The following is a 25,409-nucleotide window of genomic DNA, read 5'->3' as shown; positions in this document are numbered from 1 at the left end:
TGTCCCTGGGCCAGCAGATCAAAGGAGGAATGCAGACCTGCAGCCTCAGGCAGTGCCAGCACAGCAAGGTGCAGATTGCCTTGCCCCAAACAGGTGTGGTACCCGCCACCAGGCAATACTGTCTGGGAGAACACCATTTACAGTATAGCAGCACAACAGAGGGCATTGTGTGAAATAATGGCTCAGACAATGGATAGGGTGGCCACTTCCATTCTCCCCCCTGAAAGGCAGATGGAGCTCCAGCAGCAGGCAACAGACTCCATTTGCCACTCACAGGGAGGACATGTTGGCGTCCAACAGGGACCGACGGGCTGCACTGGAGACTGTGTGTGCAGCCATATCTGTAGAGTCACAGGCCCACAGGGAAGCCTTGAGATTAGAACACAGGTCCCTCAGAGATACTCTGGGTGAACTTGAGGTTTCCTGGAATTTTAGGTCAGAACAGAAGCTGGAGCAGCTCACACGTTCACTGTTAGCTGAGCTCCAGGCAACCCGTCAGGAGATCCGGCCATCACGCGAGGCCATGCAGGCAGAAATATGTCCTACCCATGAGGTGCTGCATGGGGATCTCCCTGCCATCATCCTGCAGAACCAAACCTACCAGGCCCGCATGCTTGCTGCCATGGAGGACCATGCCAGGGCTTTGTGTGTGCTGCCTCCCATATCACGGCCACCTCCTGATGTAGCAGCAGAGGGGGATGACAGCGACGGCAGTTCTCCCACTGTAGCATAGCCGTGTAGGCCATGAGCCCACACATGTGGGTGTTGGGATGCACCCTGTACCTCATCCCTCCTGGGTGGTCTCCCCCCCGGTCCACACATGGCCATTTTTGATTTTTGATTTTTAATATATTTTTTTTTTACAGTGTGTTGCTTTGTGTGGCTCCCGTGGGCATCCACTGTGTATTCCAGCTGGGCACATGCAGGCTTGTCCTGTTTTTGGGTTAGATGCTTGGTTTCCTGACACACACACCCTTCCTGCTTCCCCTTTCCATGGGCTTGCAAAGGGTGTGACCAAGTGACAGTAACTTACACAGTGACATTGGGCACCCATGAGTTGTGTGGGCAGTCTGTAGTCAAAACTGTGTGTACATCCCTAGAGGGGATTGTTGTTGGATTCTACACTGCATGGTGTATTGATGTGTGCTTGTGCATCCATGTCTTTCTCCTTATATACATGTAGGTTCTTCGAGGGGCGTGGCTAACTGCCATGTGAAGAGGACGTGCTCTGGGTGCGCTCCGTTCGATGTGACCAATATAAGCTGTTTTCTTACTTAAAGTGAGAACCTCCGAAGCCTGCACTCCTCCTCATCGAACGCTGCTACCTTCCTGCACCTGCTGGCTGTTTTTCCGAGCTCGTAGGCGCCCTACGGAGACCGAGCGGCCAAACGGAAAATCGCTGCTGACCCGAGCCAAAATGGCGGCTCCCTCGCGCTGAGATACGCGGCACCCGGACCGCGGCGCCGCGCCAGCTGAGCCGATCGGATACGGTGCCTATGATCCTGCCAGACCCGCGCTGGGAGCCAACGGGAGACATACGCGACTGGATGCCCAGCCGTGAGGAGATGCCCTTCGGCCACGAACATTGCCTCCAGAGCTGCTGACGGTGTCTCGAGTGGCCCCCCCGCCCAGCTCCTCCTCACCAACCTGCGCAGGGGACCGGAGATCAGGGACTGCCCCTGGGTCCCTCCGACCTGACCGATCGGTGGGGGAGGCCGACGGAGGATACACGCGACTCAGCACGCGGGCCGAGGGCGGTGCGGCCTGGGCACTACACGCAGTCTGCCGAGAGCGGAGCCCTTGGAGTGGCGGCTGGAAAGAAGAGCGGAGGGCCCGGGCGTCGTTGAGCCCACGAGGTGAGCGGGGGGGGAAGCCCATCATTAGCAGGATCACCGGAGAGTGCCGTGCCTGCATTCCCCCACCCCCTTTGCCCACCATACCCACCGGGCGTAAAACCCTGATCAGCTCCGACCGCCCTGGGCCCACGCTAGTGAAGACAAAGATCCGGCAGGCCTTCCGCCATGTCCACCAAAGGGCCCAGGTCCAAACAGCGCCAAACCACCATTGATACCTTCACGGCTGGGGGACCCATGGCTTCCGAAACCTCTAACGGCACAATCACAGATGCACAGCCTGACCCTCCGGGTACGGCCACTGAACCTAGCAACGCCCAAATCCTTGAAGCTATTAAATTGCTCCAGACCACTATGGAGCACAAAATCGACACGGTGGCCATAGACCTGGGCCTCCTACGCCAGGACGTCCGCTCCTTAGCCGACAGGACTGATACACTTGAGGCTCAGGTGCGCGAAAACACTGAAACCAAAGTGGTGCTCCTCAAAGATGTTGACGAACTGCAGCAAAGAGTGAAGAACTTGGAGGAGAGGGCCGAGGAGGCAGAAGGGCGGGCACGCCGGAACAACATCCGCCTCTTGGGCCTGCCGGAGGGCACTGAGGGATCCGACCCCACGAACTTCGTGGAGAACCTAATATTACAGGAGATTGGCGCTGAGAAACTGTCCCAAGGCTTAACGATTGAGAGGGCCCATCGATCCCTCACCAAAAGACCCCCCCCTGGCACCCCACCCAGACCAATAATAGCAAAGGTTCTTAATTACAGAGACCGTGAGACCATCCTGGCCTACTCACGGTCAGGCGGCCAGATCCTCAGAGACTCGGCCAAAATATCCATCTACCCCGACTACACCTTCCAGGTCCAATTGAAGAGGGCTCAATTCATTCATACCAAAGCCAGATTGAAGGCCGCCGGACTGCGCTACATGCTCCTTTATCCCTCCAGATTGAAAGTAATACGCAACAACAAAGCCCACCTATTCGACACTCCATCTGAGGCCCGAGACTGGATGGATAGGGAGCAGATCCCTGACACAGAGGTAAAGGGACGACGACCGCGCTGAGCCACACCACGATGGCGGCGTTCGGGCCCGAGGATCCCCATGGGCCCCTCCACGCAAGTGCCAGCTTGACACAGCTGAATAGATTTTTTGCTGCGAGGCACCGGAGTCGAACACTCTTCCACCCCCGGAATCTTCCTTTTTTTGGGTATACTCATACCCGCCCGTAGGGCACCAGGCGACCAATGCACGGTCTAACGGAGCGGAAACGGGACAGTCACAACGAGGGAGACCTCGCTCGACCTGTTATTAGTTTGGGTTGTTTAAAGTTACGGGGGGGAGGGAAAATGGGAGTTGGCACGAATGTTAGGTGCCGGAAAAGGGAAACACCTAGACCACTGACGTCCACCACACACAGCCCGCAGACCACACAGCCCCTAGGCCCGGCGACCCCCAAGCTACCGAGTGGGGGGATGGGAGGAAGTGGCTCCATAGTTAAGCACCTCTATCTAGAAGCACCAAGACCACTGATATCCCCTGCACGCCTCTTGCCACTCACATGGCCCCCACCTGTACCCCCAAATAGTCGCTATACCCCCAATTACCCATGGCTGATACAATAAAAATCATCACGTGGAACGTCAGAGGCATGAATAGCTATGTGAAACAACGTCGCATCCACGCATACTTGAAAAGATGCAAGGCCGGGATTGCCATGCTTCAAGAAACACACCTATCTGCTGATAAACTAAAGGCATTGGCCAAAACTTGGCGTGGGACCTTGATAGGATCATCCTACTCCTCTTATGCGAGAGGAGTCCTGATATGGGTTGACCCGACCATCCCCTTCAGACTAATAAGCACAAAAACGGATGATGAGGGTAGGATGGCACTGGTGTGCGGCACCATCGAAGGTAGAGAGGTATGCCTAATTAGCACCTACGCACCCAACCATGACGCTACGGCTTTCTTCCATTCCCTATACCCAAGGCTCAGCCCCTACAGGGACAGTGTCATGATCTGGGGAGGTGATCACAATTGCACTCTAGACCCTCTAAAAGATAGATCGGATGATAAACATACCCGCCCGTCCCCCCCGGCCAAGATTCTGTCCAAACTGACTAGCCAGCTGTTACTCCGAGATCTGTGGAGAGAACTGCACCCTGATCAGCGAGTTTTTTCCTTTTACTCCTCTCCCCATGCAGTCCATACAAGGCTGGACTACTTGTTTGTAAGCCAAGAACAACAAGCTATGTTTGGCGACGCCCTTTACCTGCCCAGGGTCTTGTCTGACCATTCCCCGCTGCTGGCCACCTGGGTAGTATTCCCGCCTAGACCCCCGGTCCCTACCTGGAGGCTTAGGGCCGAAGCCCTCCATGACGCGACTTTCCGGGAACACATAAGTGACTGCACCGAAGGTTACTGGGAACGAAATTCGAATAGCGTCAGATACATAGGCACTGCATGGGAGGCATACAAGGTGGTCATGAGAGGTGAAATGATTGCGTCCATAGGTGGAGCCCGCAGATCTATCACATCCTCTCTAGAACGCTCGGAGGGGGAGCTGGGCGAATTGGAAGGCAGGGCTGACTTAACCCCAGAACTCATACAAAAAATAACCGACCTAAAGCAAACCTGTTTAACACACTGGGAATCCCTGGGTAAATTGAGTTACGCTAAACACATTGAAAGAACCCACGCCCTGGGAGATAAACCTGGGAAACTCCTAGCCTGGCTGTATAAAAGAGAAACCCCCCGAACTCCCATTTGCCAAATTCTTAAGCCAGATGGCACCACGGCACATACCCAAAAAGAAATCAACTCAGTCTTTTCAGATTTCTATCATAACCTATACTCCGAGACCCCGCCCGTGGTCGATGCCAGTATTGAGGATATCTTGGACATCATTGAGCTGCCTAAATTGGACTCACAGATGGCTGAAACACTAGACGAGCCCATCACTCCCGACGAAGTAAAGGTAATTATTAGATCCCTCCCTTCTGGGAAAGCCCCTGGTACCGATGGCCTCCCTGGTGAGTTTTACAAAACTTACGAGGAGGCTCTGGCCCCCCTGCTGACCCAGGTGTATAATGAAGCTTATGAGCGCGGCACCCTCCCTGACACCATGAGGGAAGCCGTTATCATCCCCCTCCTCAAGCCTGGCAAGGAGGGCATGGACTGCGGCTCCTACAGGCCCCTTTCCATGTTAAACGTTGACAGCAAAATCCTCACCTCCCTCCTAGCGAACAGATTGCGTAGGGTAATACCACACTTAATCCACCAGGACCAAACGGGCTACGTGCCCGGGCGCTCCATAACCGAGAACCTGCGGAGATTGCACCACGTTATATACAGTACGGAATTGAGGCCCCAGAAATACGCGGTTGCGTCATTAGACGCCACCAAAGCCTTCGATTCAGTGCGATGGAAGTGGCTATATGCCACCATGGTAAAAATGGGAATAGGACCAGTTTTCTTGAAATGGACCAAATTGATTTACACCAACCCTTCTGCCAGGGTGCGGACCAAAACGACATACTCTGATTCATGGTCCCTCCATAGGGGCACCCGCCAGGGATGTCCACTATCCCCGATGCTATATATCATCGCCAACGAACCTGTGGCCGCATACCTCAGACAGGAATACGGTGATGGGGGCATCGAGATTGACGGGATAACCCACCTGGTCTCCATGTACGCTGACGATACCTTGTTATACTTACACGATCCCGAACACCTCTTGCCCTACATTCTCGAAACCCTAGAATGCTTCCAAAATCACACGGGAATTCGGATTAACAAAGACAAGTCCTGCCTCTACCCGCTAGCTGCACTATACAGGGAAGACTTCAGATCCCTGCCCCCCTTGGATCTTTAATGGCAGTTGACCTCCTTTAAATACTTGGGAATCACCATACACCGTAATCCTCACACGGAACACATCCTCAACACGATCAGAGCTAAAGATGCCCTAGCAAAATACATGGACTTCTGGGGGAGGCTTCCGCTTTCCATGGCCGGGAGAGCGAGTCTCCTCAAGATGGTAGCACTTCCACGCCTATTACACAATTTCACCAATGTTCCCTTCGACATCCCCCCCTCCTTCTTTAGAGACATTAATAAATTATGCAGGCAGTTCCTATGGCAGGGGGGCAGGCACAGGGTAGCGCTGGAGACGCTTCAAAGACCCTACGAAAGGGGAGGTCTGAAAGTCCCCAACTTTGAACTGTACTACCTTGCAAGCCAGCTAAGACACGTGATGCGATGGATGGCCGATGAGATCACTACAGATACCAGACTTATCCAACCAGCTCTGACAGGCCTCCTACTCAGAGACCTACTCTGGGTCAAAGAGGACACCCTAAGGCAGTACCCATACCTAGCAAAGCTCGGAACCCGGCTCTGGAGAAGGGCTTGCAGAACATTGGGGTTCCCGGATCCATACTCCCCACAGATCCCCATAGCAGCACTCATGACCCATCGCCCATGGGGCCAACTGGAAACGCGAGCACAATGGGAGCCCTGCGAGGTGGCCACCCTTGGGGACCTGGTTCAGGATCATGAAATCCTAACATTCTCTGACCTCAGCGAGACCACGGAGCTACCTGCAGGACAATTCCTGCTCCACAGAGCAGTGATCCAGGCTATGAAAGACAGATGGCCCGTGGCGACCATTCTTGCAACGGAGGACGGGATTATAGAGACAATGTTGAACACCGCCGAGGGAGGCCACGAGACCTCGCGGCTCTATGAAGCCTTAATGTTAGGCACGACCGGGAATGAGCTCAAGAGCAGAGGAAAGTGGGAACACGAACTGGGCCTGGAATTTGACGACAAAGATTGGGAAGGAGTAACCCTCTATCACAAGAAAATCTCCAGAAACGCCCGCCTACAACTTATACAACTATACATCACCAACAGGGCTTACCTAACTCCGGAAACTATATCGAGTTTCAAGGGCGCCGCAATCCAGCTATGCCCTAAATGCAATGAGCCGAGGGCGGGAATGACTCACATGTTCTGGGGTTGCCCTGCGATACGCTCTTTTTGGACACAGGTGCGGGAAAGGGTGGCAAAAGCAGATATTGAACTGGAGGTGCATGACCCTGTGGCCTGCATCCTGGGCAGATACAGCCGTGACCACAAAAACAAGCCCCTAAATAAACTCAGAGACTTAATTTATATCACGGCGAAAAGACGCATAGCCATGGGTTGGAAGAGCCCCAGAGGCCCGATCGAAGCGCAGTGGTGGAACGACCTCACTAAGTGGATAGCTGCCGAGACCGGAGCATGGGAAACCGCTATCCATGAACAAAGGCTGGACTCCAGTGAGGAATTACACCGCTGGGTGTCGCTGACCGTGCCTTTACTCCACCCCAGAGCGGTGGGCGACCCCCCAGATGGATCGGCCAGCCCTGACCTCTAAACTGGCTTAATTTTGAACAGTGGAGTTGACCGGGGTCCTGGGGGTGGGAGAGGTGTGGAGGGTGGTAGTGGGGAAGTTATGGACGTGTAATACATACACAATACATGATAAGTTTGTGGTCTGTTAATCTGTTGAAAATCAATAAAGAAAGTTTAAAAAAAAAAAATACATGTAGGTTCTTCATGTCTTCACAAGGCCGTCTCCTTTGCAGATGCAGTTCATGTTGTATGCAGTACACTGAGACATTTGCCTAACAGCAACACTCTTCAGTTGGAAGGGGCCGATGTGCTGCCTTAGTCAGGTTGTGAGACTTGCCCTACTTTAATTTATTGCTGTCATATATTGCCACGGTTTCATCCTGTACTGATGTTTTGTGTTGCTGGTAAGTATTTGTTCATGTGTGGTGTTTCTTATTGATTACTGAGTGTCTGTGGACTGTTTACATTAGGGACAGTGCACTTTGTGCTACTTGTGTCATGTGCTGTGCATTCATTTAGTTGCTTTCACGTTGCATGCCATGCCATGGTGTGTTGGGTAGCTGAAATGGGGAGGGGTTGGGTGACATGGCACTATTTTGATGTGGTATTTTGCAAGGGGGTAGTCATTTCTGCTGCATGAATGTGCGTCTTTTTGTGACACAGCATTGGGTGTCTTTAAGTAGGAAGGGATGCACACAATGTAACACTTCCAAGTGAACAATCTCAGGCTGGTATGGTTGTGACAGTTGACTGTCCCTTTTGTCATCATCATTGATTGTCAGCTGGTATGTGCGAGGCCTGTGTGCACTCCGGAGGGGTGGGATTTTAGGTGAAGTAATTTGCCACAAGCTGGGTACGGGCTGCCTCACCACATGCCCTTTCACCTCCCATGCGCAGCGGCCGTGCATGTGGTTGGGGATGTGGGGGCACCACCAGGTCCACCGGGACGTGCCGGCGTGTTGCAACATTGTGCAGGACACATGCTGCCACTATGATCCTGCACACTACTGGGGGCACGTATAGCAGCTGCCCACCAGAGCGTTCAAGGGAGCGAAAGCGTGGCTTGAGCACTCCGAATGTGCGCTCCACTATGCCCCCGGTTGCAATATGGGATGTGTTGTATCTTACCTCGGGTGGTGTGGTGGGGTTCCAAATTGGTGTCATCATGTAGGTGCTCGGAGGGTAGGCACTGTCCCCTGGGGAGGTGATGATGGCTATCATTAGTGGGGTTGTCACATTACTCAGTATCTGACATGCATGCATGTGCAGAGGCATTTATACTCGCCAATCAGCCATGTGTCGCCATGCCGCCCAGCTTCCAGGTCCCGGTTTAGGGGTGACATTCTGAAAATTAAACTATCATGGCTTGACCCTGGATAGTTGGCATATATTGAAGTGATTATTCCCTTGGCAGCACATACTACCTGCACGTTGATTGAATGCCAGTGCTTGCGGTTTCGATATATGTGCTCAGTGGCCCTTTGAGGACGTAGACCCACATGGGTGCAATCAATGGCACCGAGCACTTTGGGGAAGTGTGCCACACCATAAAAGTGACTGCGTGGCCTGTGACACACCCCCCACTATAGCACTTGTCAGCTGAAATGACCCAGTAGCCAAGAAGTGCAGTCCATTGAGCACCTTTTCCAAGGGGCTCAGTGCTTGGGAGCACAGGGTGGGTGATGTGAGGTCATCCTCCCACTCCCTGACCAGTTCTAGGATTATGTGTGGTGGAAACCTGTACCTCCCATACACCTGGTCATCAGGCATCCCAAAAAGGCTGGTCCTGGGTAACATACATATGACAATGTTAAACTTCATCTTTGTCTTTGCTAAACATGTATATATTGGAATTTTTTGATAATAATAGTTGATATAATTCATATGTTACTACTGAGGTTTCATCTAAAGAATTAATGATCTTTTTGCCTGCCCCTGCAATCCTTGACAATCTCTGTTGGCATAAACAATTGCGGCCTTTAGGCTTTTCTCATACCTCATAATGTGCTGTGAGAATCTGCACACCCTTCTTGCAATTATTTATACTTCTGGCCCCATCGTTCATACTGACTGTAGTCAGTCTACAATTCAATCTGATTCATGAGCAGCATGCTAATTACACTTGCAATGCCTATTGCCCACTCTCAGATTAACTACAATTTACATGTTATGTGTGAAATACTTATTCTAGCGATTTTTAATTTTTATATACTTACTTTTGGCATCAGACTAATACGCCATCTGTTTTCTATATTATCTTTGTGTTCTACCTACATTACTTGCGGGCCGCAGCTGACGACGTGCAGTGACGTCATCCGCAGTGCATGCGCGCGTGACGTCAACCGCAAAACGTGCGTGTGACGTCACGCGTGCAGTCGCCTTGCGCTTTTGTAGCAGAATTTACATTGGGTTTTGGCGTACAGCTCGCACACAGATTTTGATGCTGTTACTTTGCCATGGGGATTTGACCCTGTTACATTCAAGAGCATTTAGCTTCAGGTAAAGCCTACTCCTTTAGATTTTTCATCTTCAGACTTGCACCATTCATTATGAGGAGTGTTTACATTATATCATACAATTTTACTTTCTAGAAATTCTCATTTACTCTCAAGAAATACACCCACTGGAGGGTAAGTCAGTTCACTTCTATCATTTGCTTTGCCTTGTGCATTAACTTTAAACTTACCACAATTAGCTTATTAACAATTTGTTCACTTCAATTCAAACAGTTACCCGTTTGTTTACACTATTCAGGGTCTTCTCATTATTATTTTAAGAAACAATTCTCTTGCTTCATATACAAATCTGTTCTTCACGACTCTGAACGCAGGGTATGTTGCAACTTCCCATATGCCCATTATCATTTAAAGTGAAAACATAACTTTTCTTTGTCTTTTTGTAACAATGAGGCTCAACTAGATCATATTAATTTTGATTTTTCTTCAGCTTTATTTTGGATCATTATTGATCTTTTTCACTGGCTTCAACCATTTACTGAAAACTGGTATGTTATTTTCTCTTTTTTATTTCATATATTCATGTACTTTACTATGATTGTATGCCCTATTTTTTGCCCATGTTTTCTTATTCAAAAACATGAATATAGTATTATTTTGTGATTAATGTACATCCTTGATAACGACCGGATTGGTCGAAACATGTGTCGGCTGTTTTGTGACCAATAAATTGGGACTTGAAGCCAAATCAATAAGCTGTCTTATGGACTTTTGATGAGAACTTTGGGATCTGCGCACTGTGCTTACCTTCCTTATTCAACTTGTCCTGGTGTTCACTAGGGGGCACCAGTGGAAGAGTGCCAATACAGCAGCCCTATATATCACATTATATTCATGGTATGAACCAGTGCACTGTCTACTTATGACCCCCAGATCTTCCTAATTCGGGTATTCAAGTGTGACAGCACAAAACACAATGCATGACGGAGTGCCGTTTAATAAGTGTGGAGCAGACATGTGGATACCTCTCCGGGTACAGTACCCTGATAGATCAGATATGGGTGCAATTATGACTCGTAACATGAAGGAAGATGAAGACCCTATCACTTACATTCAGGATATTCAAGAGAAATGGCAACTTGAAACTTGATTTGAAAGATGACAAGGCTCAAAGAAAGAGTAGACAAAGACAGGAACAACTGTATCAAGACGAACAGTTGAGAAAGCAGTAGAGAGCAGAAGAGCAAAGAAGGTATGACAACAGGCAAAAGGCAATCAAAGAACAAGATAGGTTAGAAAAGAGAAGAGAAGAAGAGGAAGAACAGAAATTAGAGATAAAAGAATGCAAAGATGCAGAGATGAAGAAGTGTGTAGAGCAAATGCGAGAATAGAGGTGAAAAGACAGGAAGAGGAAAGGATTAGGGAGGAAGCAAAGAAACTAAGAGAGTTTGATGAGGAAATGGAACACAAGAGACGGCAAAGAGCATGCAACATTGATCGCATAGAGAAAGAGTTAATGGAACCCAATCCAGTAGTGGCATGGGACAACATAGCAGAGTTCTTCCCAACACAAGAACTAATGTCAGGATCCTCTAGAGTAGAATTAGAAGATAATTTTGAAATAGGAGCTATTGGAGACAGAATCGAGAAAGATTATCAGGAGATAAGGACAAAAAGTGAATCAAGACATAAAGGGAAAGACTATTGATTTGGGTGGCTCAGTCAGAGGTAAAGAAGGGGATCTGTTTAGCCTCGAGCATGGAGCTTTGTCTTTGGACAAACTAACGTTAAACAGAGATGAGAAAGAGGGAAGTCATACTAGTTGGGGACAAGCTATGTCAGACGAAGAAAGAAAAACCTTCTGTGGGGAGGAGGGTACTAGTGCATGTGGTCCTGAGGGGTATTTTCCGACAGATAGGGAAGTAAGGGTGTTGAATCTGGATCTACCTAAATTGAGGATACCAGAGCTCCTGGCACGGCCAGATTGACCTAAAAAACAACCACTTAGTGAGAGGGGGGACTTGCCACCTTATGTGAGTAGGCTATGGTCATTACCAGGAAGAAGACGGTGTGGAACCATTGTCCCTGCTATGGATAGGCAGACGATGGGAGAAGAGTGCAACTTTGGGATTTCACAGTTCCCTCTGTTGGAAAAAGGAGGGGTCAGACCACAGTATATACCGTGGCCCCAGATGGATAAGGATAATCTAAGGTGTAAACTCCCGAGTCTAACTTCGGGTGCCGGAAAATGGATCTATGAATTAGAAAAAATGACAGGAGGATAAACTGTTGATTTAGAGGACATAAAGGTTCTTCTAGCAGCTATCCTTGGTGAGAGAGCTGATGACATTTGGTCAAGAGCAGGTCACTGCACAGAACACAGAGCACAATGGAGCGCACTTTAATAATTGTAGAGCAGCAGTCTGGAAAGCGCTTTGAGTACAATATCCTGATACGTCAGATATCGGAGTTATAATGGCACGAAATATGCAGGAAGGGAAGGATCTGCTTGTTTATTTTCAGAATTTTCAAGAGCAGTGGTATTTGGAAATGCGAGAACTGTGGGGAAAATCTATACCTGTATTTTATCATATATTATGTTAGGAACTACCAGATAAGGTACAGAGACAGCTTAAGAAGCGGGTGGGTATGGAGGCGAAACAATGGCCAGAAATACAGCTGACCGTTGAACATAATTGTCGACTGTTGCAGGAGAAAAATCAAAAGAGAGACAATGTTAGGAAGCTGGAGGAGGCTAAGCTAATACAGAAGAAGCTATTAAAGTATACTATAGAAGGGGCAATGTTAACGAGTGGAGAAGGGCCAGGATCACAACAAGCAATAGGCATGCCGCAGGTGAATAACCAACGACAGTTCGATCAAGGAGGGAACAAATTCATACCAAGATGTAGGGGAAGTTTCTGCAGAAGAGGAGTCTTTCAGAATAATCAAGGGAATTATCAGATTAACCAAGGTGGGCTTCAGACTATGCAGAATGATAATCAAGGCATGCAGGGAGGACATATCAGAAGAATCCCTCCTGTATGTTGGACATGTAGAATGACAAGGCACACTATGTGGGAACAAAGGGTATGTACAGAATCGGCAGTTCTCAAGAGGGGGACCGCTTGCCACCTGCATATAGCTCACAAAGAAGCGACGGGTACGTTCAAGATCAGACAGTGTATCAAGCACAAGCGCAGAGGATGCAACAAGTTTTGCAACCACAGCAAGCACTGTTGAATCAACCACAAGGGCAGTCACAGCAGGCACCTATGCAGATACAGCAGAGCACCAACACAGGACAGTTATTGGGCCTCATTACACGATAGGAGGTAACCATGGCACTATCAGCGCCATGGCTACCCCCTACCGACTTCTGGGTCCGGGTAGGCGGTATGGGGATTTACCGGGTCATTCTGACCCTGGAGGACCCGGTAAGTCCCCATGCCAATTACCATTCCCCATTCCCATATGGGCCCCCATAGGGCTCAGTGGAAATGGGGAAGGAGCAAATAACGGTACCGCTATAAGCGGTACCGTTATTTGCTCTGAAGTCCCTCAGCGGGTCCCGTGCTTAATGTGTGGTCTGACCACACGTTAAGGACGGGACCCGCTGAGGGACCTCGTAGTAGGGCGGTAAGGGATTACCGGCACCGGTGCCCTTACCGGTGCCGGTAATCCCTTACCGCATCACATGTAATAAGGCCCATTGACTCCTAGGATAGGGGGTGTCACTGTTGAGGGTGGGAATCCTTTCACAGGCACAGGAATAAGTATGTACCCAGAATAGGACAGCTCACTTGGTGCCTTGATGTGTTCAGTACTATCTGTGACTCCCAATCCTCAAGAGTAACTGAGGGTTGACATCACTATAGGAGGCAAATCCTTTTCTTTTTTAGTAGATACTGGTGCAAATCGCTCATGTATTCAAGAAGGAACATTTTCATTATCGGGTAATTCCATGAATGCTCAAGGATTCTCAGGAGCTACAAGTAGAGTTCCTTTTGCTGATAAATTGCCAGTCTCTAGGAGAATTTGATATGTCTGTTCCATTGTTGTTTTCATGGCAGACACCAGTTAATATACTGGGCCGAGATTTAATGACAAAACTAAAAATGATGATTTCTTTCACTGATGAAAGCATAGTGTGTTCAGAACCAGGAATTCATTATTTAAATGTGGGCACACTTATTATGGCATGTACAGGGCAAATAGCCATACAAGGAGTACCATTAGAACCAGAAGTATTTCACTATGGGGTATGCATTTTATTAACATGGCTGCTGGTATCGTGGGTAAGACTATCAGAATACCTGATGAATTTCTCTTTAGGCCAGAGATTCCCATGGACAAAGAGTGGGGACAGGTTTTTCCCTCAGAGTTGCAAACAGCTGAAGTGCGAGGAGAACTGTCTATGCTCATAGGATTTGATGATGACAGCAGATCATGGAGCAAGGTGATTGCTACTGGAGATGGTTATAGATTGACTGACGTCACTGATGAGGACACATTTAGAGATGATCCGTCAGACGATGAGGTAGTATTTGAGAAGAGCATTAAATATTGTGTAAGGGCAAAAAGACGTGAGGTTCCACAGAAAATGATGATAGTGCGACACCGTCCAGCATTTTTTGATGAAGATATGGCGAAAGTGCCAGTTTCTCTATGGACTATGGGCCCCTATGACGTAGGCCTAGTAAAGGGGGTTGAAGAAGTTAAGAATGAACTAAAGCCAGGAGCAATTTTACCTTGAGCAAGGCAGTATCCCATGTCTCGAGAGGCTGACAAAGGTATTTTTAAGATAATATCTTCAATGATGGATCAGTGAATTTTCGTGACAACAGAGTTACACTGCAATACCGCTATGTACCCTATAAAAAAAATGTAAAGGGGTGTTGTGGTGTTTAATTCAAGATATGAGCCCGATTAACTAGATTGTAGAGGCGCCGAGTTTGCTTTAGTTCCCAACCCAGCGACGATCCTATGTAGTATCCCTGTTGAGACATGATGTTTCACTGTGATTGACTTGAAAAATGTGTTTTTCTCAACCCCGTTGCATAAAGATTCTCAGGATCTGACGTCATTTACATTTTGTCAGAATAAGTTAAAAAACACAGGGTTTCCCTAAGGGTATTGTGAGTCTCCATCGATTTTCAATAGAGTCCTGCAGATGGACTCAAGCAATATTGATTTGCCAAGTTTTGCGTTGCAATACGTAGATGATATTCAGGTCTGCAGCACATCAGAAGAAGAGTGCAGACGTGATTCCGTTCAGCTAATGATTATACTAGCAGACAAGAGATATAAGTGGACAAAGAGAAATTGCAGTATTGCCAAGAAGAGGTGTTATACATCGGACAGTTAATCTCGCATGAAGGAAACAAAGTTACACCTGAGCGGGCCGGTGCAATTTTGAAAACAGCAAAACCGCACACAATTAAGCAAAAACAACAGCTTTTAGGACTGTGCAAATATGTTAGAGCATGGGTATTTGATTATAATTCTTGCACAAGATCATTGTTGTAAGCCCTGAAAAAGGCACAGCAGAATCAGGAAAAGAGTGTATGGACTGACGAAATGGAGGATGGTTTGATGAGTTAAAAAAGGCAATTTGCACAGCTCCACTTTTAGTGATTCCCAATTATATTGAGGAATAATTTGTATTTTCGCATACAAATGGAACAATCACGACAGCAGTGCTCAGGCAGAGAACTACGTTGGGATAAAAACCTCTAGCATATTACAGTGGGATTTTGGATCCAGTAATGAGGGGTAACTTCCCTTGCGAACAATCATTGGCAGCCTCCACGTTCGCTATTGAGAAATCTACTAGCATAGTAATGGGGTGTTCCATAACATTATTTGTTGAACATGCTTTGTTTTTTGTTTTGGAGAAACCTAAAAGTACACTGACATCTCAAAGAGCTTCTGCTTATGAGGTGGTTATATAGAATCCAGCCATTAAAATAGTCATATGTAAAACAGTGAACCCTGCCACGTTTGTAGCTGAACCACTGGCAGAGGACGAGCAGGTACATGACTGCTCGAATTATGAGGAATTTTATGATGAGATCCCAAGGGTGAAGGCGAATGCTCTAGCAGAGGGGGAGATTCTCTTTATTGATGGTTCCTCGAACATCGATCAAACTGATGGACATAGATGTTCAGGTTCCACTGTGGTACAACACAGTGCTAATGGGAATATGATGTAATGACAAGTGTATGACTACCATCTCACTTTTCAGCACAGGCTGCAGAATTTGTGGCGCTGATTGTCACACTCGAGAAACACACAGACCAGGAAGTAATGGTCTACAGTGACTCCGCCTACATGATGTCAACCGTGCATGCAGGTCTAGCACTTTGGAAAAGGAGGGGCTACCACAGAGCGGACGGCACTCCAGTGCAGAACGCCGCCTTATTGGACAGACGTATTAAAGCACTACAGCTCCCAGTAGCCATTGCAGTAGTTAGCAGCACAGTGCACACTAAGAGAGCAGATTTTATTTCACGCGGAAATCAAGCTGAAGATGAAGAATCAAAACGAGTTGCATATTCACCTAATATAATGAGCTTTGATACGCCTAATTTGAAAGACAGAATGGTGGTGATGATGCTTGTAAATGAAAGCTTTAAACATTTGTCGAAAACACAATAGATGGAAGTTCAAGGTGGAGCCCCATAGGATGAAAAAGATCTGCGGACTTGGAGGCGGTGTTCTTTATCCCCTTCTGAGGCACTGTGGTGACAGGAAAGCACTGGTAAACCGGTGATGCCTGTAGCCTTATTAAGGGTGGCGTTGGAACAGCTACACTACCCTGCACATGTCACTAGGGAAAGCCTTGCAGCAACCATTGCAGATGACTGGTTTGTACTGAACCTGTTAGAACACTTAGCTTTGTATGTAGTAAATTGCATCGTATGTCAAACGTTTACTGCTGGGAACACACTGCGAACAAGCACTCCTCGACTAAATGGTCCTTTTCAGCATTTACATATCTACTATGTTGAAATCCTCTAGGTCTGTAATGGATATAGGTATATGATAGTGGTGGTGTGCCCCTTCTCTAGGTGGATCAAGGCTGGTCCACACACACACCCTGACACCACTTGTGCTGTAAAGCTTTTAGTCAGAGAAGTATTTCCTAGATGGGGAATATGTGAGGTGTTGAGATCAGATAATGGCCCACATTTTGTGAATGAGGGTTTTGAGCAAATACGTTTATTATTGAGCATTAAGCGTATGTTTTCTTCTGCTTGTCACTCGCAAGCGAACAGGATATGTGAGTGACTCAACCGTCTGCTCAAAGAAAGGATAGCCAAACCAAAGTTAACATTGAAAAGGGGATGGCTGCATTGCCTGCCCCTTGTATTGTATGCATTGAGGAACCAACCAGGCTCTGATCATCACCTCACACCCCATGAACTAGTTACGGGGAGGCAACTGAGAATGGCTCCCACTCCTCCATCAAGGACTAAAAGTGATGCCCATACAACAGCAGAATTGTTAGGAAATTAGCTATGTGCTTATTTAACATGTATGACCACAAGTATCTCTAATATTGCAGATCAATTCAAAGACAGTTGTGTCAGTCTCAGAACACAGATGACGACCATACAGCAACCAGACTTGAGGAATTACTGATCCCAAGACTATGTCCAGGTGATAAAATTCTGATCAGGAGTTTTACGCAAAAGTGGCACAAGCCCAGATTTAACGGCCCTTTCGTAGTGGAAGACGTTACTCCATCGGCAGTGAAGGTACTAGGGAGACGCACATGGATGCACCTGGGGGATGTAAAAGTCTACACTGGAGAGACCACTGTACTCCCACTCTATTCAGAAGCAAGCCACGGAGAAGAGGTTCAGCACATGCAGACTATATCGATGACAAAGAAGAAGGGCGCAGAGACTGCCCAGTAGACAGATAAAGAGTACATTGGATTTTTATTCTTCCGAGACAGTCTTTATAGCTGCTAGGCAAGGAGTGAAAAAGCTATTGTTCTTGAGCCACAGGAGTTTGCTAAACTTGGACTGTGAGACATTGAGATCCTGAAGAAGAAAAATGCAAGATCTCGAATTCCTTTTTGGCGACTGGAAGAGGGAGCAGTTTCCCGACTCCTTTCTTACCGAATTTCCCTTTGCAGGCACCCATGATGGTGTCTAATGGCAACACTCATCGGATCATTTTTGCTTGGCATGATCTTTTATTTTCTGCTCCGCAAACATCCTTATCTTGTTGGATGATATACTAACACTCATGTATTTCTGAGGGATCCCAGGAATTGACCTGCAATAAACTGGCTGATGCATGAGATCATCAAGCAGATTCATCCACTACCTGAGCACCTGACAAACGTGCCTGATTAAAGTTATTTTTTCCTTCCTTAAAAGTAATCACAGGCAAGATGGGAAATATTGATAGCAATAATAATAATGTGGCAAACACAGAGAGATCACAGCGACGTGTGAGAAGCCACTGTTGCTGTAGTTGGATGTATTGGTACATAATACATACATGAATTATATTTATCATTATTCTTCTGTTTCTCACGATACATACTGTTTATTATGTTTGTCCAAAGAGAGCAGTAGTTCCTATGTATCTGCCTATGCAGAAGGAAGGTACAGATATAGCAATTATACGACAGCCACGGCCCTGTATGATTGTTCCTACACCAGTAACTCATGAAAAGACATCAATTTCACTGACAAGTGTCCCAATGATTCCTCCAGTAAGAAGGAACTATGCTGGTATACTTCATGAGATGATCATAAGAGCTCATGAGGCAAGAAAGAGACCTAAGAGAAGTGCAAGGAAGGATGCTCATGAATTGAATGACTACCTAGATTGTTAGTCTGAAAAACCCAACCAGCTAACCGTCGTGTTGCCCCCCCCCTTTGGGCAACCACGGCCTTCAGACAATCTTGGAAAATCTCCAAATTGTGTGTGGATCACTATACCCCCCCCTTTGACTGCATTCGTATCAGGCCCCATGTGCACTGTGTACTCCTAGAACATACACCTATCTTACTACTGTGGGCAATAACAAATTAACAAATAACACTAAGACACAAAGAAAACGCAAAGAATCGATTCAATTATAATACAATGGGATACATTTATTTATATACACACAGGTAAGCACAATGCATAAAAATGCAGGCAGTTCTAATGCAATCAAAAGCAAGCTTCAAGCATCCAACAATCCTCTCCTTTTAATCCACACCAATCCACACTCTCACTCTAGACAATACCCTGTCTGATCTTCCCCCTTCACCCAAAGCTGTGTGTGTGTGTGTGTGTCTGTCTTTCCATCAGTTTAGCCTAGGCCAACCATACTTCCCATTCTGCATGTGCCAGCTCAGTCAGTGTCTGCCTCTCAAGATCTGGTCACTCGATCTCCCTTGCTGCACCAAGACACCTCTCCCATCGCATCTAGCACTGCACCATCTCTCCAGCCTCTCTCTGTGTCTCTTCCTCGATCTCCTCAGCTCTCTCCAACAACTCTCTCGAACTCCCCGAACTCCTCCCAAAACTCTCTCACTCCTTTCCCTCCAGCCACTCCTGGTTATAGTCTCCAATGACGCATGGAATGTCTATGGAATGTCTCTCTCAGCGTTTAGCAAAATGCCTGCCTGTCTCCTTGCGTGTTTCTTTGCACGGCATGTCCTGTTACTGCGCTATCAGCGTGACATCATATCTCTCTGCCTTGGCCTTTCGAGTCTGTTGCGAAATACCCCATCTTATTCCATCTATTCGCTGTTCATACCCATTCTCTCCACTGTGTTGGCACTCTCTTCATTATAAAAGGCTCTTAGGCCCCGTTCTTAAAGCACCTCTTCTGTGTGAAAAGGCTTCCCTCTTTCCTGTCTACCCACTCCATTGGCCCCAACCCTCGTGTTCTTTCCGCGAAGCACACCAGCCAAGCTGATAAGCTTCCTTCTCTCTATCTGTGTTCCTGCCAAGCAAATGTTTACAAATACCTTCTCAGTGTACCCTGTTAACTCATAACAATTCTCCGCACTGAGCCAGTGGCGCAGGCAACTTCTGTCTCTCCATCAGAAAATGGATCATAGGCCTTGTGTTTCGTTCTGAATGCTTCCTAGTGTTTACCGCAAATCTCTCATACTATAAAGCAAACTAATTCTAAGTGCCTCAACATACATATATACATGTGTGACAGCGTGTCAAACATATCTCTAATGTATCTCTACCAAGCATGCATGTGTGTCATTCTAAATGTCTCTCCATGGCATTTCAAATATGCCACTGTGTGTGTCATTACAGGCCTAATGTTTCTCTCAGCCTAAGCGCTATTTATAATGCAAGCATGAATACATAGCATATCATGGTGAGTATATATTGTGTCTCTAAAACACTACATGGCACTTCAAATATATGGCAAGTGTCATTCTATTGCAAATGGCAAAAGTGCAAAGTGGCAGCATGTTTCTTTATCATTCTAAATGGCAAGCACTATATGCATACAAAATCATTCTAAAAGCATATTGCAAATGCATCAATCTAATATGTTATTGGGTAATGGTGTCTACTACAGCAATGTACTATGGATAGCTAAACAGAATGCAATAATGGAATTATTCCATAGCAAAGAGTAATGCTTGGATAATGGTGAATGGGTAATGGTGATTCTAACAGTGGGTCTTAATAATGGGTGTTAAGATTCTCTACAGAGAGTCTATGATTTCATCATAATGGTAACAATCCAAGGCTCCTCATTTTATCCAATTCCACAAGATAGCACAGCACATATGGGGAATAACATGTGGTGAATAACATGTGGTATCAACACATGAAAGAGGTAGGAAAAAGAACCTCAGAAGAGGAATGCTATGTGTGTGCTCTCCTGTCCTATAGTATGGGGAAGTCTAAGATATTCATAGCTGTTGAAATAGAGACAGCACATTGCCTATCTCACATAGCACTCTGCCGGGCAAGAGGTCAGTTCATGGGCCATACAGCATCTTTGGTATTGGCAACAGAATGGACAGCTCCAGACGAAGATGATAATGTCCAAGACACAAAGGCAAGAGCATGAGCACACACCAGAAATCAAGTGATAAGATATGAACAACCTGGACTGAAAGGAGCTGGAATCAGATGGGAAGTAAACAGAAGACTTGAGAGCCCATGAAAAACTGCATAAGAAATTCAAAGATGGAAGGACAGAGGCCAAATGCAAATCTGGGGATCAGTACTTTCTTCAGATGGCTGGGAGCAAGGTGTGGTTATCTGCAGAGCGTGGGTAGTGATTGGTTACCATAAACCAACCATTGACATTGTGGAAAATGTATGCAAACCTGTATGGCCAATACTTGCTAAACTACTGACATGGGTCAAAGACAACGGCGTGCCTTTACAGATAGTGCCTCTGAAAAGTGCCAAGCTGTGTTTCAGAAACAATGGCACAAGAAAAGTTGGAGAGAATCAAAATTGTGGTAGAGTCTTTGATGTACCCGGAATGAACAATGGAACAGCAGTGACCATGGATCACTGCCTGGCCTGTGGATCCAGAGCTAACATGAAGTTGCCCATAGATTGGGGAGGACAGTGTTTTATGGTGATCGTACATGTTCCAGCATTGGTGATTCCTAAAAATTACTTGAACATTGATGAATTTCCAAAAGCAGATGCCCACCTGAGGAGGAAGAGATATGCAGAGCTCATAAATCAAATGAAGAGAGAGAACTATTTTTCAGCTAAGTCAATAGAAGCTTTTCATTCCATTCCATATGAACACAGATTATTCAGTCAGACCTCATCAATATTCACGATAATCTTCATGCCCAGGAGACAGACAGCAGCAAATAGCAACTGGTTACAGATAACCAGGTGGGAATTGTTACAGACGATTAACACTACCATAAAGGTATTCAATGCTATCAAGGAAGAGCTGAGAGCCATACGACTGATGACTCTTCAGAAAAGATATGTCCTGGACATGATTACAGCTATGGATGGAGGTGTTTATGCCAAAATCGGAGAATCATGTTGCACATTTATACGTTCTCATGATGACGAGAATGGTACCCTGACAGAGGCCATAACGCTGCTAACGAAATTACACATCCAGATGATAGATGAGGTGGAAGACATTGCTGATGACAGTTGGTTTGGATCAATCTTCTCATGGGTTCCACAATGGATGGCGGGCATGTTCAAGTTCCTTGAAGCCCTGATAGTGATGGTTTTGCTTGGATTATATGTGATAAGAATAATAATCTCACAATGCAAGAAGACTGCAATGAAAGCTGTAGGGATGAAGATCATGACTGATGTCGACTTGGGATGGAAAACAAAGGAATTAACAGATGAAGAGATCAGAGACTATGTGAAGGCCAGTATACATGCACCTGAGGGAACTAAGTTCCTGTACCCGAAGAACCACAAGAAGTATGTGGGGATATGGATCTACTGCAGTCCAAATGGAGAATACATGCTTATGTCCTGGAATAAAGATGAGCATGTGAAATCAGCAGGATACCAGAAAGGAGTCATAAAGATATGGGTCCCAAAAAAGCATTTCTTCAGACAAGAATGTGTAGATGTGAAGGATGATGGGAGAGTGGTCAATTAATCGCCCAGAGGAGGGGAGCACCCCCACTCAAAGCTCCACCCCCATGTTGCATATCTGTTGGGAGCCAGTGTGAGACACGTGCAGTGCCAATGAAAATACCTATACCGAAAATAATCATGGAAGTGAGGTACCCATTGAGGAAGCCATATATGCACTCACAACAATATGATGGTCATTTGAATGAAATCCCAGAGGAAGTGTGAAAATAAACAAGAAAAAAGACTGATAACGTCATGCGTAGCAGATCTGACACATACAGAAAAGAGGCTGAAGACCACAAACATTCTATTTGATCTAAGGAGGAGGTGTTAAAGATGAGCAACATTTCGGGCTCGAGATGAAGATGCTCATGCTACAGAAACACTGAAGAAAATGCAAAGTAATTTTACAATTGTACAGACACAGTAACGCAAGCAGACAAAGTATTCTTAAAGGCTGGCTATGTAGTGAATAGAGTGTGGTGATGCACCAACATATATGAATAGGAATGTATAGACTATGGATGTTCCACAACGCACTTTAGCACAGTCTGGAACCTTGACTAGAAAGGCTTTTTTAGTGTGGCGCAGTTGGAAAATGACTTAATAATGAAGGTGGATTCAAGAAAGGCTTGGCTGGCCCAGCACCAGGAAGTCAAGGCCACTGTGAGCTTGGATGTTAATGCAGTAGCTATAAAACATGTGAAAAGAACAAACTCCTGTCTGAGGTGAGGAGCATGAAGACATTGAAGACGTCAGAGGTTCATCATTGCATAGTATTTCAAATACAGAAAAGCTCTGAAACATGCTCTCTAGTCACATGGTCAGATGAAAATAGATACTGAGTTGAGCTACATCGAAACCAAGAGACAAAGTATGCCTATACTTCCTTTTATTCTCAGGCACAGAGAACATTTCCAAGACCATGTTCAAATGCTAATTGACTGGCAGACGGCAAGAGTGATGATATATGGCAGGCTAATTATGTGAGAAGCTATGGTTATGACCAGCCCACCAGCACCTGGGTGCCAGCCTGCGTGCTGCTAGCGTGTGTGGAATATTACAGAGGGGTACAAGGGTGCCAACCAATTGTAGAGGGCCACGTAATCGAGAGCCCTATAGTGTATATAACCAATAGGATGTGTGTATTTGATGATGTTCGTAGTGACATGGTAGCATTAGAAGCATGGAACGTATACCTAGATGTTCCCTTTAAGCCTATCACTTTCCAAATAGGTTTTTTGTAGTTTGCCACATGGATTGACGTCAACGATGATGAGTTTTTGCTATATAACCTGCATTTTATATTAAACTTGCTGAGTGAGAAGATCGAGAGGATGTTCATTGATGTTCGCTATACTCCCTGTTTTAGACAATTGATATTAAAACAGACGTACTTTGCCAACTTCCTGAGTCAATCTGATTATTGATGTTTGAATATATTCTGCATCCCCATCCATCTCAAAGTATTGCTACGTCATCTTATTTGGCCTAGAGTTAGGTACACGGGTTCAGTAGTCACTGAAGACATGAAGAGAATGGCTTGTCCTGATATAACTGCAAACAGCTGGATCGCCTGGATGTTGGGAGCAAACTCAAGTCTTAGTCTATGGACGAGAAAGTCCAAAAAGGGATGCAAAGGAGGACTGATGTCCTGTGCAGCTCATCTACTGAAGCCAGAATATGTTCAAGAGGTGCCTAAAGTGAACAATGGATGTTTGAAGTCATGGGCCAAACATGCCAAACTACTGACATGGGTGGAAGATGAATCAGGTACAATGGTTGTGGTTCCATTGTGACATTGTGCTTCCGGAGAGATGGAAAGAAGCATGTGGAATTAACAAAGGCTGCAAAACTACAATTGACGTTTCCAGGATGGGAAAAGGGACACTAGTCCTAATGGATGTATATTGGGCTTGTGGGCCTACATTAAGCTGCCCAAGGATCGGGGAGGAACGTGCTCCTTGGTGCTTATCCACGTTCCAGCATTAGCGATTCATCAGATCACCTGAATTTTCAATAATTTCTAAAAGAGATGCCCATTTGAGAAAAAGAAGGATTGTATCATTCGAACCAGAAAAGGGAATTACTTCTAAGCCAAGTCAATAGAATCTTTTGATTCCATTCCTTATGAACACAGGTTGTGCAGTAAGACTGCTTCAATCCTCACAACTATCTTCATTCCTAGGATCCAGACGATGGCCAATGTCAAGTGGTTGCACATTATGAGATGTGTGCTTCTGCAGACAATCAACACCACCATAAAGGGATTCAATCCTATAAAGCAAGAGCTGAGGGCCATATGACTAATGACCCTACAGTACAGGTATGTCCTTGATATGATCACAGCTACATAAGGAAGAGTTTGCGCCAAAATTGGGCCATCATGTTGCACATTAATACCTTCTCATGATGATGAGAATGGGACCTTGGCAGAGACCATAGCGTTGTAGCGTTGCTAACGAACTTGCATAACAAGATGGAAGATGAGACAAAGGACATTATAGATCACAGTTGGTTTGCTTCCATATTCTCATGGATTCTGCAGTGGATGGCAAGCATGTTCAAGTTTCTTGGAGCAATACTGGTCATGGTGATGTTTGGATTCTATGTGATCAGGATAATAATTGCCCAATGCAAGAAGACGGCAAAGAAAGCAGTAGGAATGAAGATCATGCTCGATGTCGAATCAGGGTTTGGACCCAAGGAATTGACTAATGAAGATGTCAGAAAATACATAGAGGCCAGCATTTTAGCACCTGAAGGAACCAAGTTCCTGTATTTAAAGAATCATAAGAAATATGTGGGACGATGGGTCTATTGTAATCCAAATGGACAGTTCAACTACATGACCTGGAGTGTGGATGAACATGTCAAATCAGCCGGCACCCTGAGGGGGTGATGAAGATCTGGACTCCAAAGAAGCACTTCTTCAAAAGAAAATATCAAAATGTGGAGATAATTGAAGAAGGCGTTGATGACTAGACCAGAGGGGGGAGTGTAGAGGAGCCGCTGCATGCCTCTGCAGGAAATCCCATGCCCCTACCTCCTATATCTTGGAAGCCTGAGATTGTGGCATTCATGACAACAGCTGTTGTGGCCATACCACAG

Source organism: Ambystoma mexicanum, chromosome 10 (assembly GCF_040938575.1).
Source record: "Ambystoma mexicanum isolate Mex_15411 chromosome 10, UKY_AmexF1_1, whole genome shotgun sequence".
NCBI lineage: Eukaryota > Metazoa > Chordata > Amphibia > Caudata > Ambystomatidae > Ambystoma > Ambystoma mexicanum.
This window is presented reverse-complemented; position numbering follows the sequence as displayed.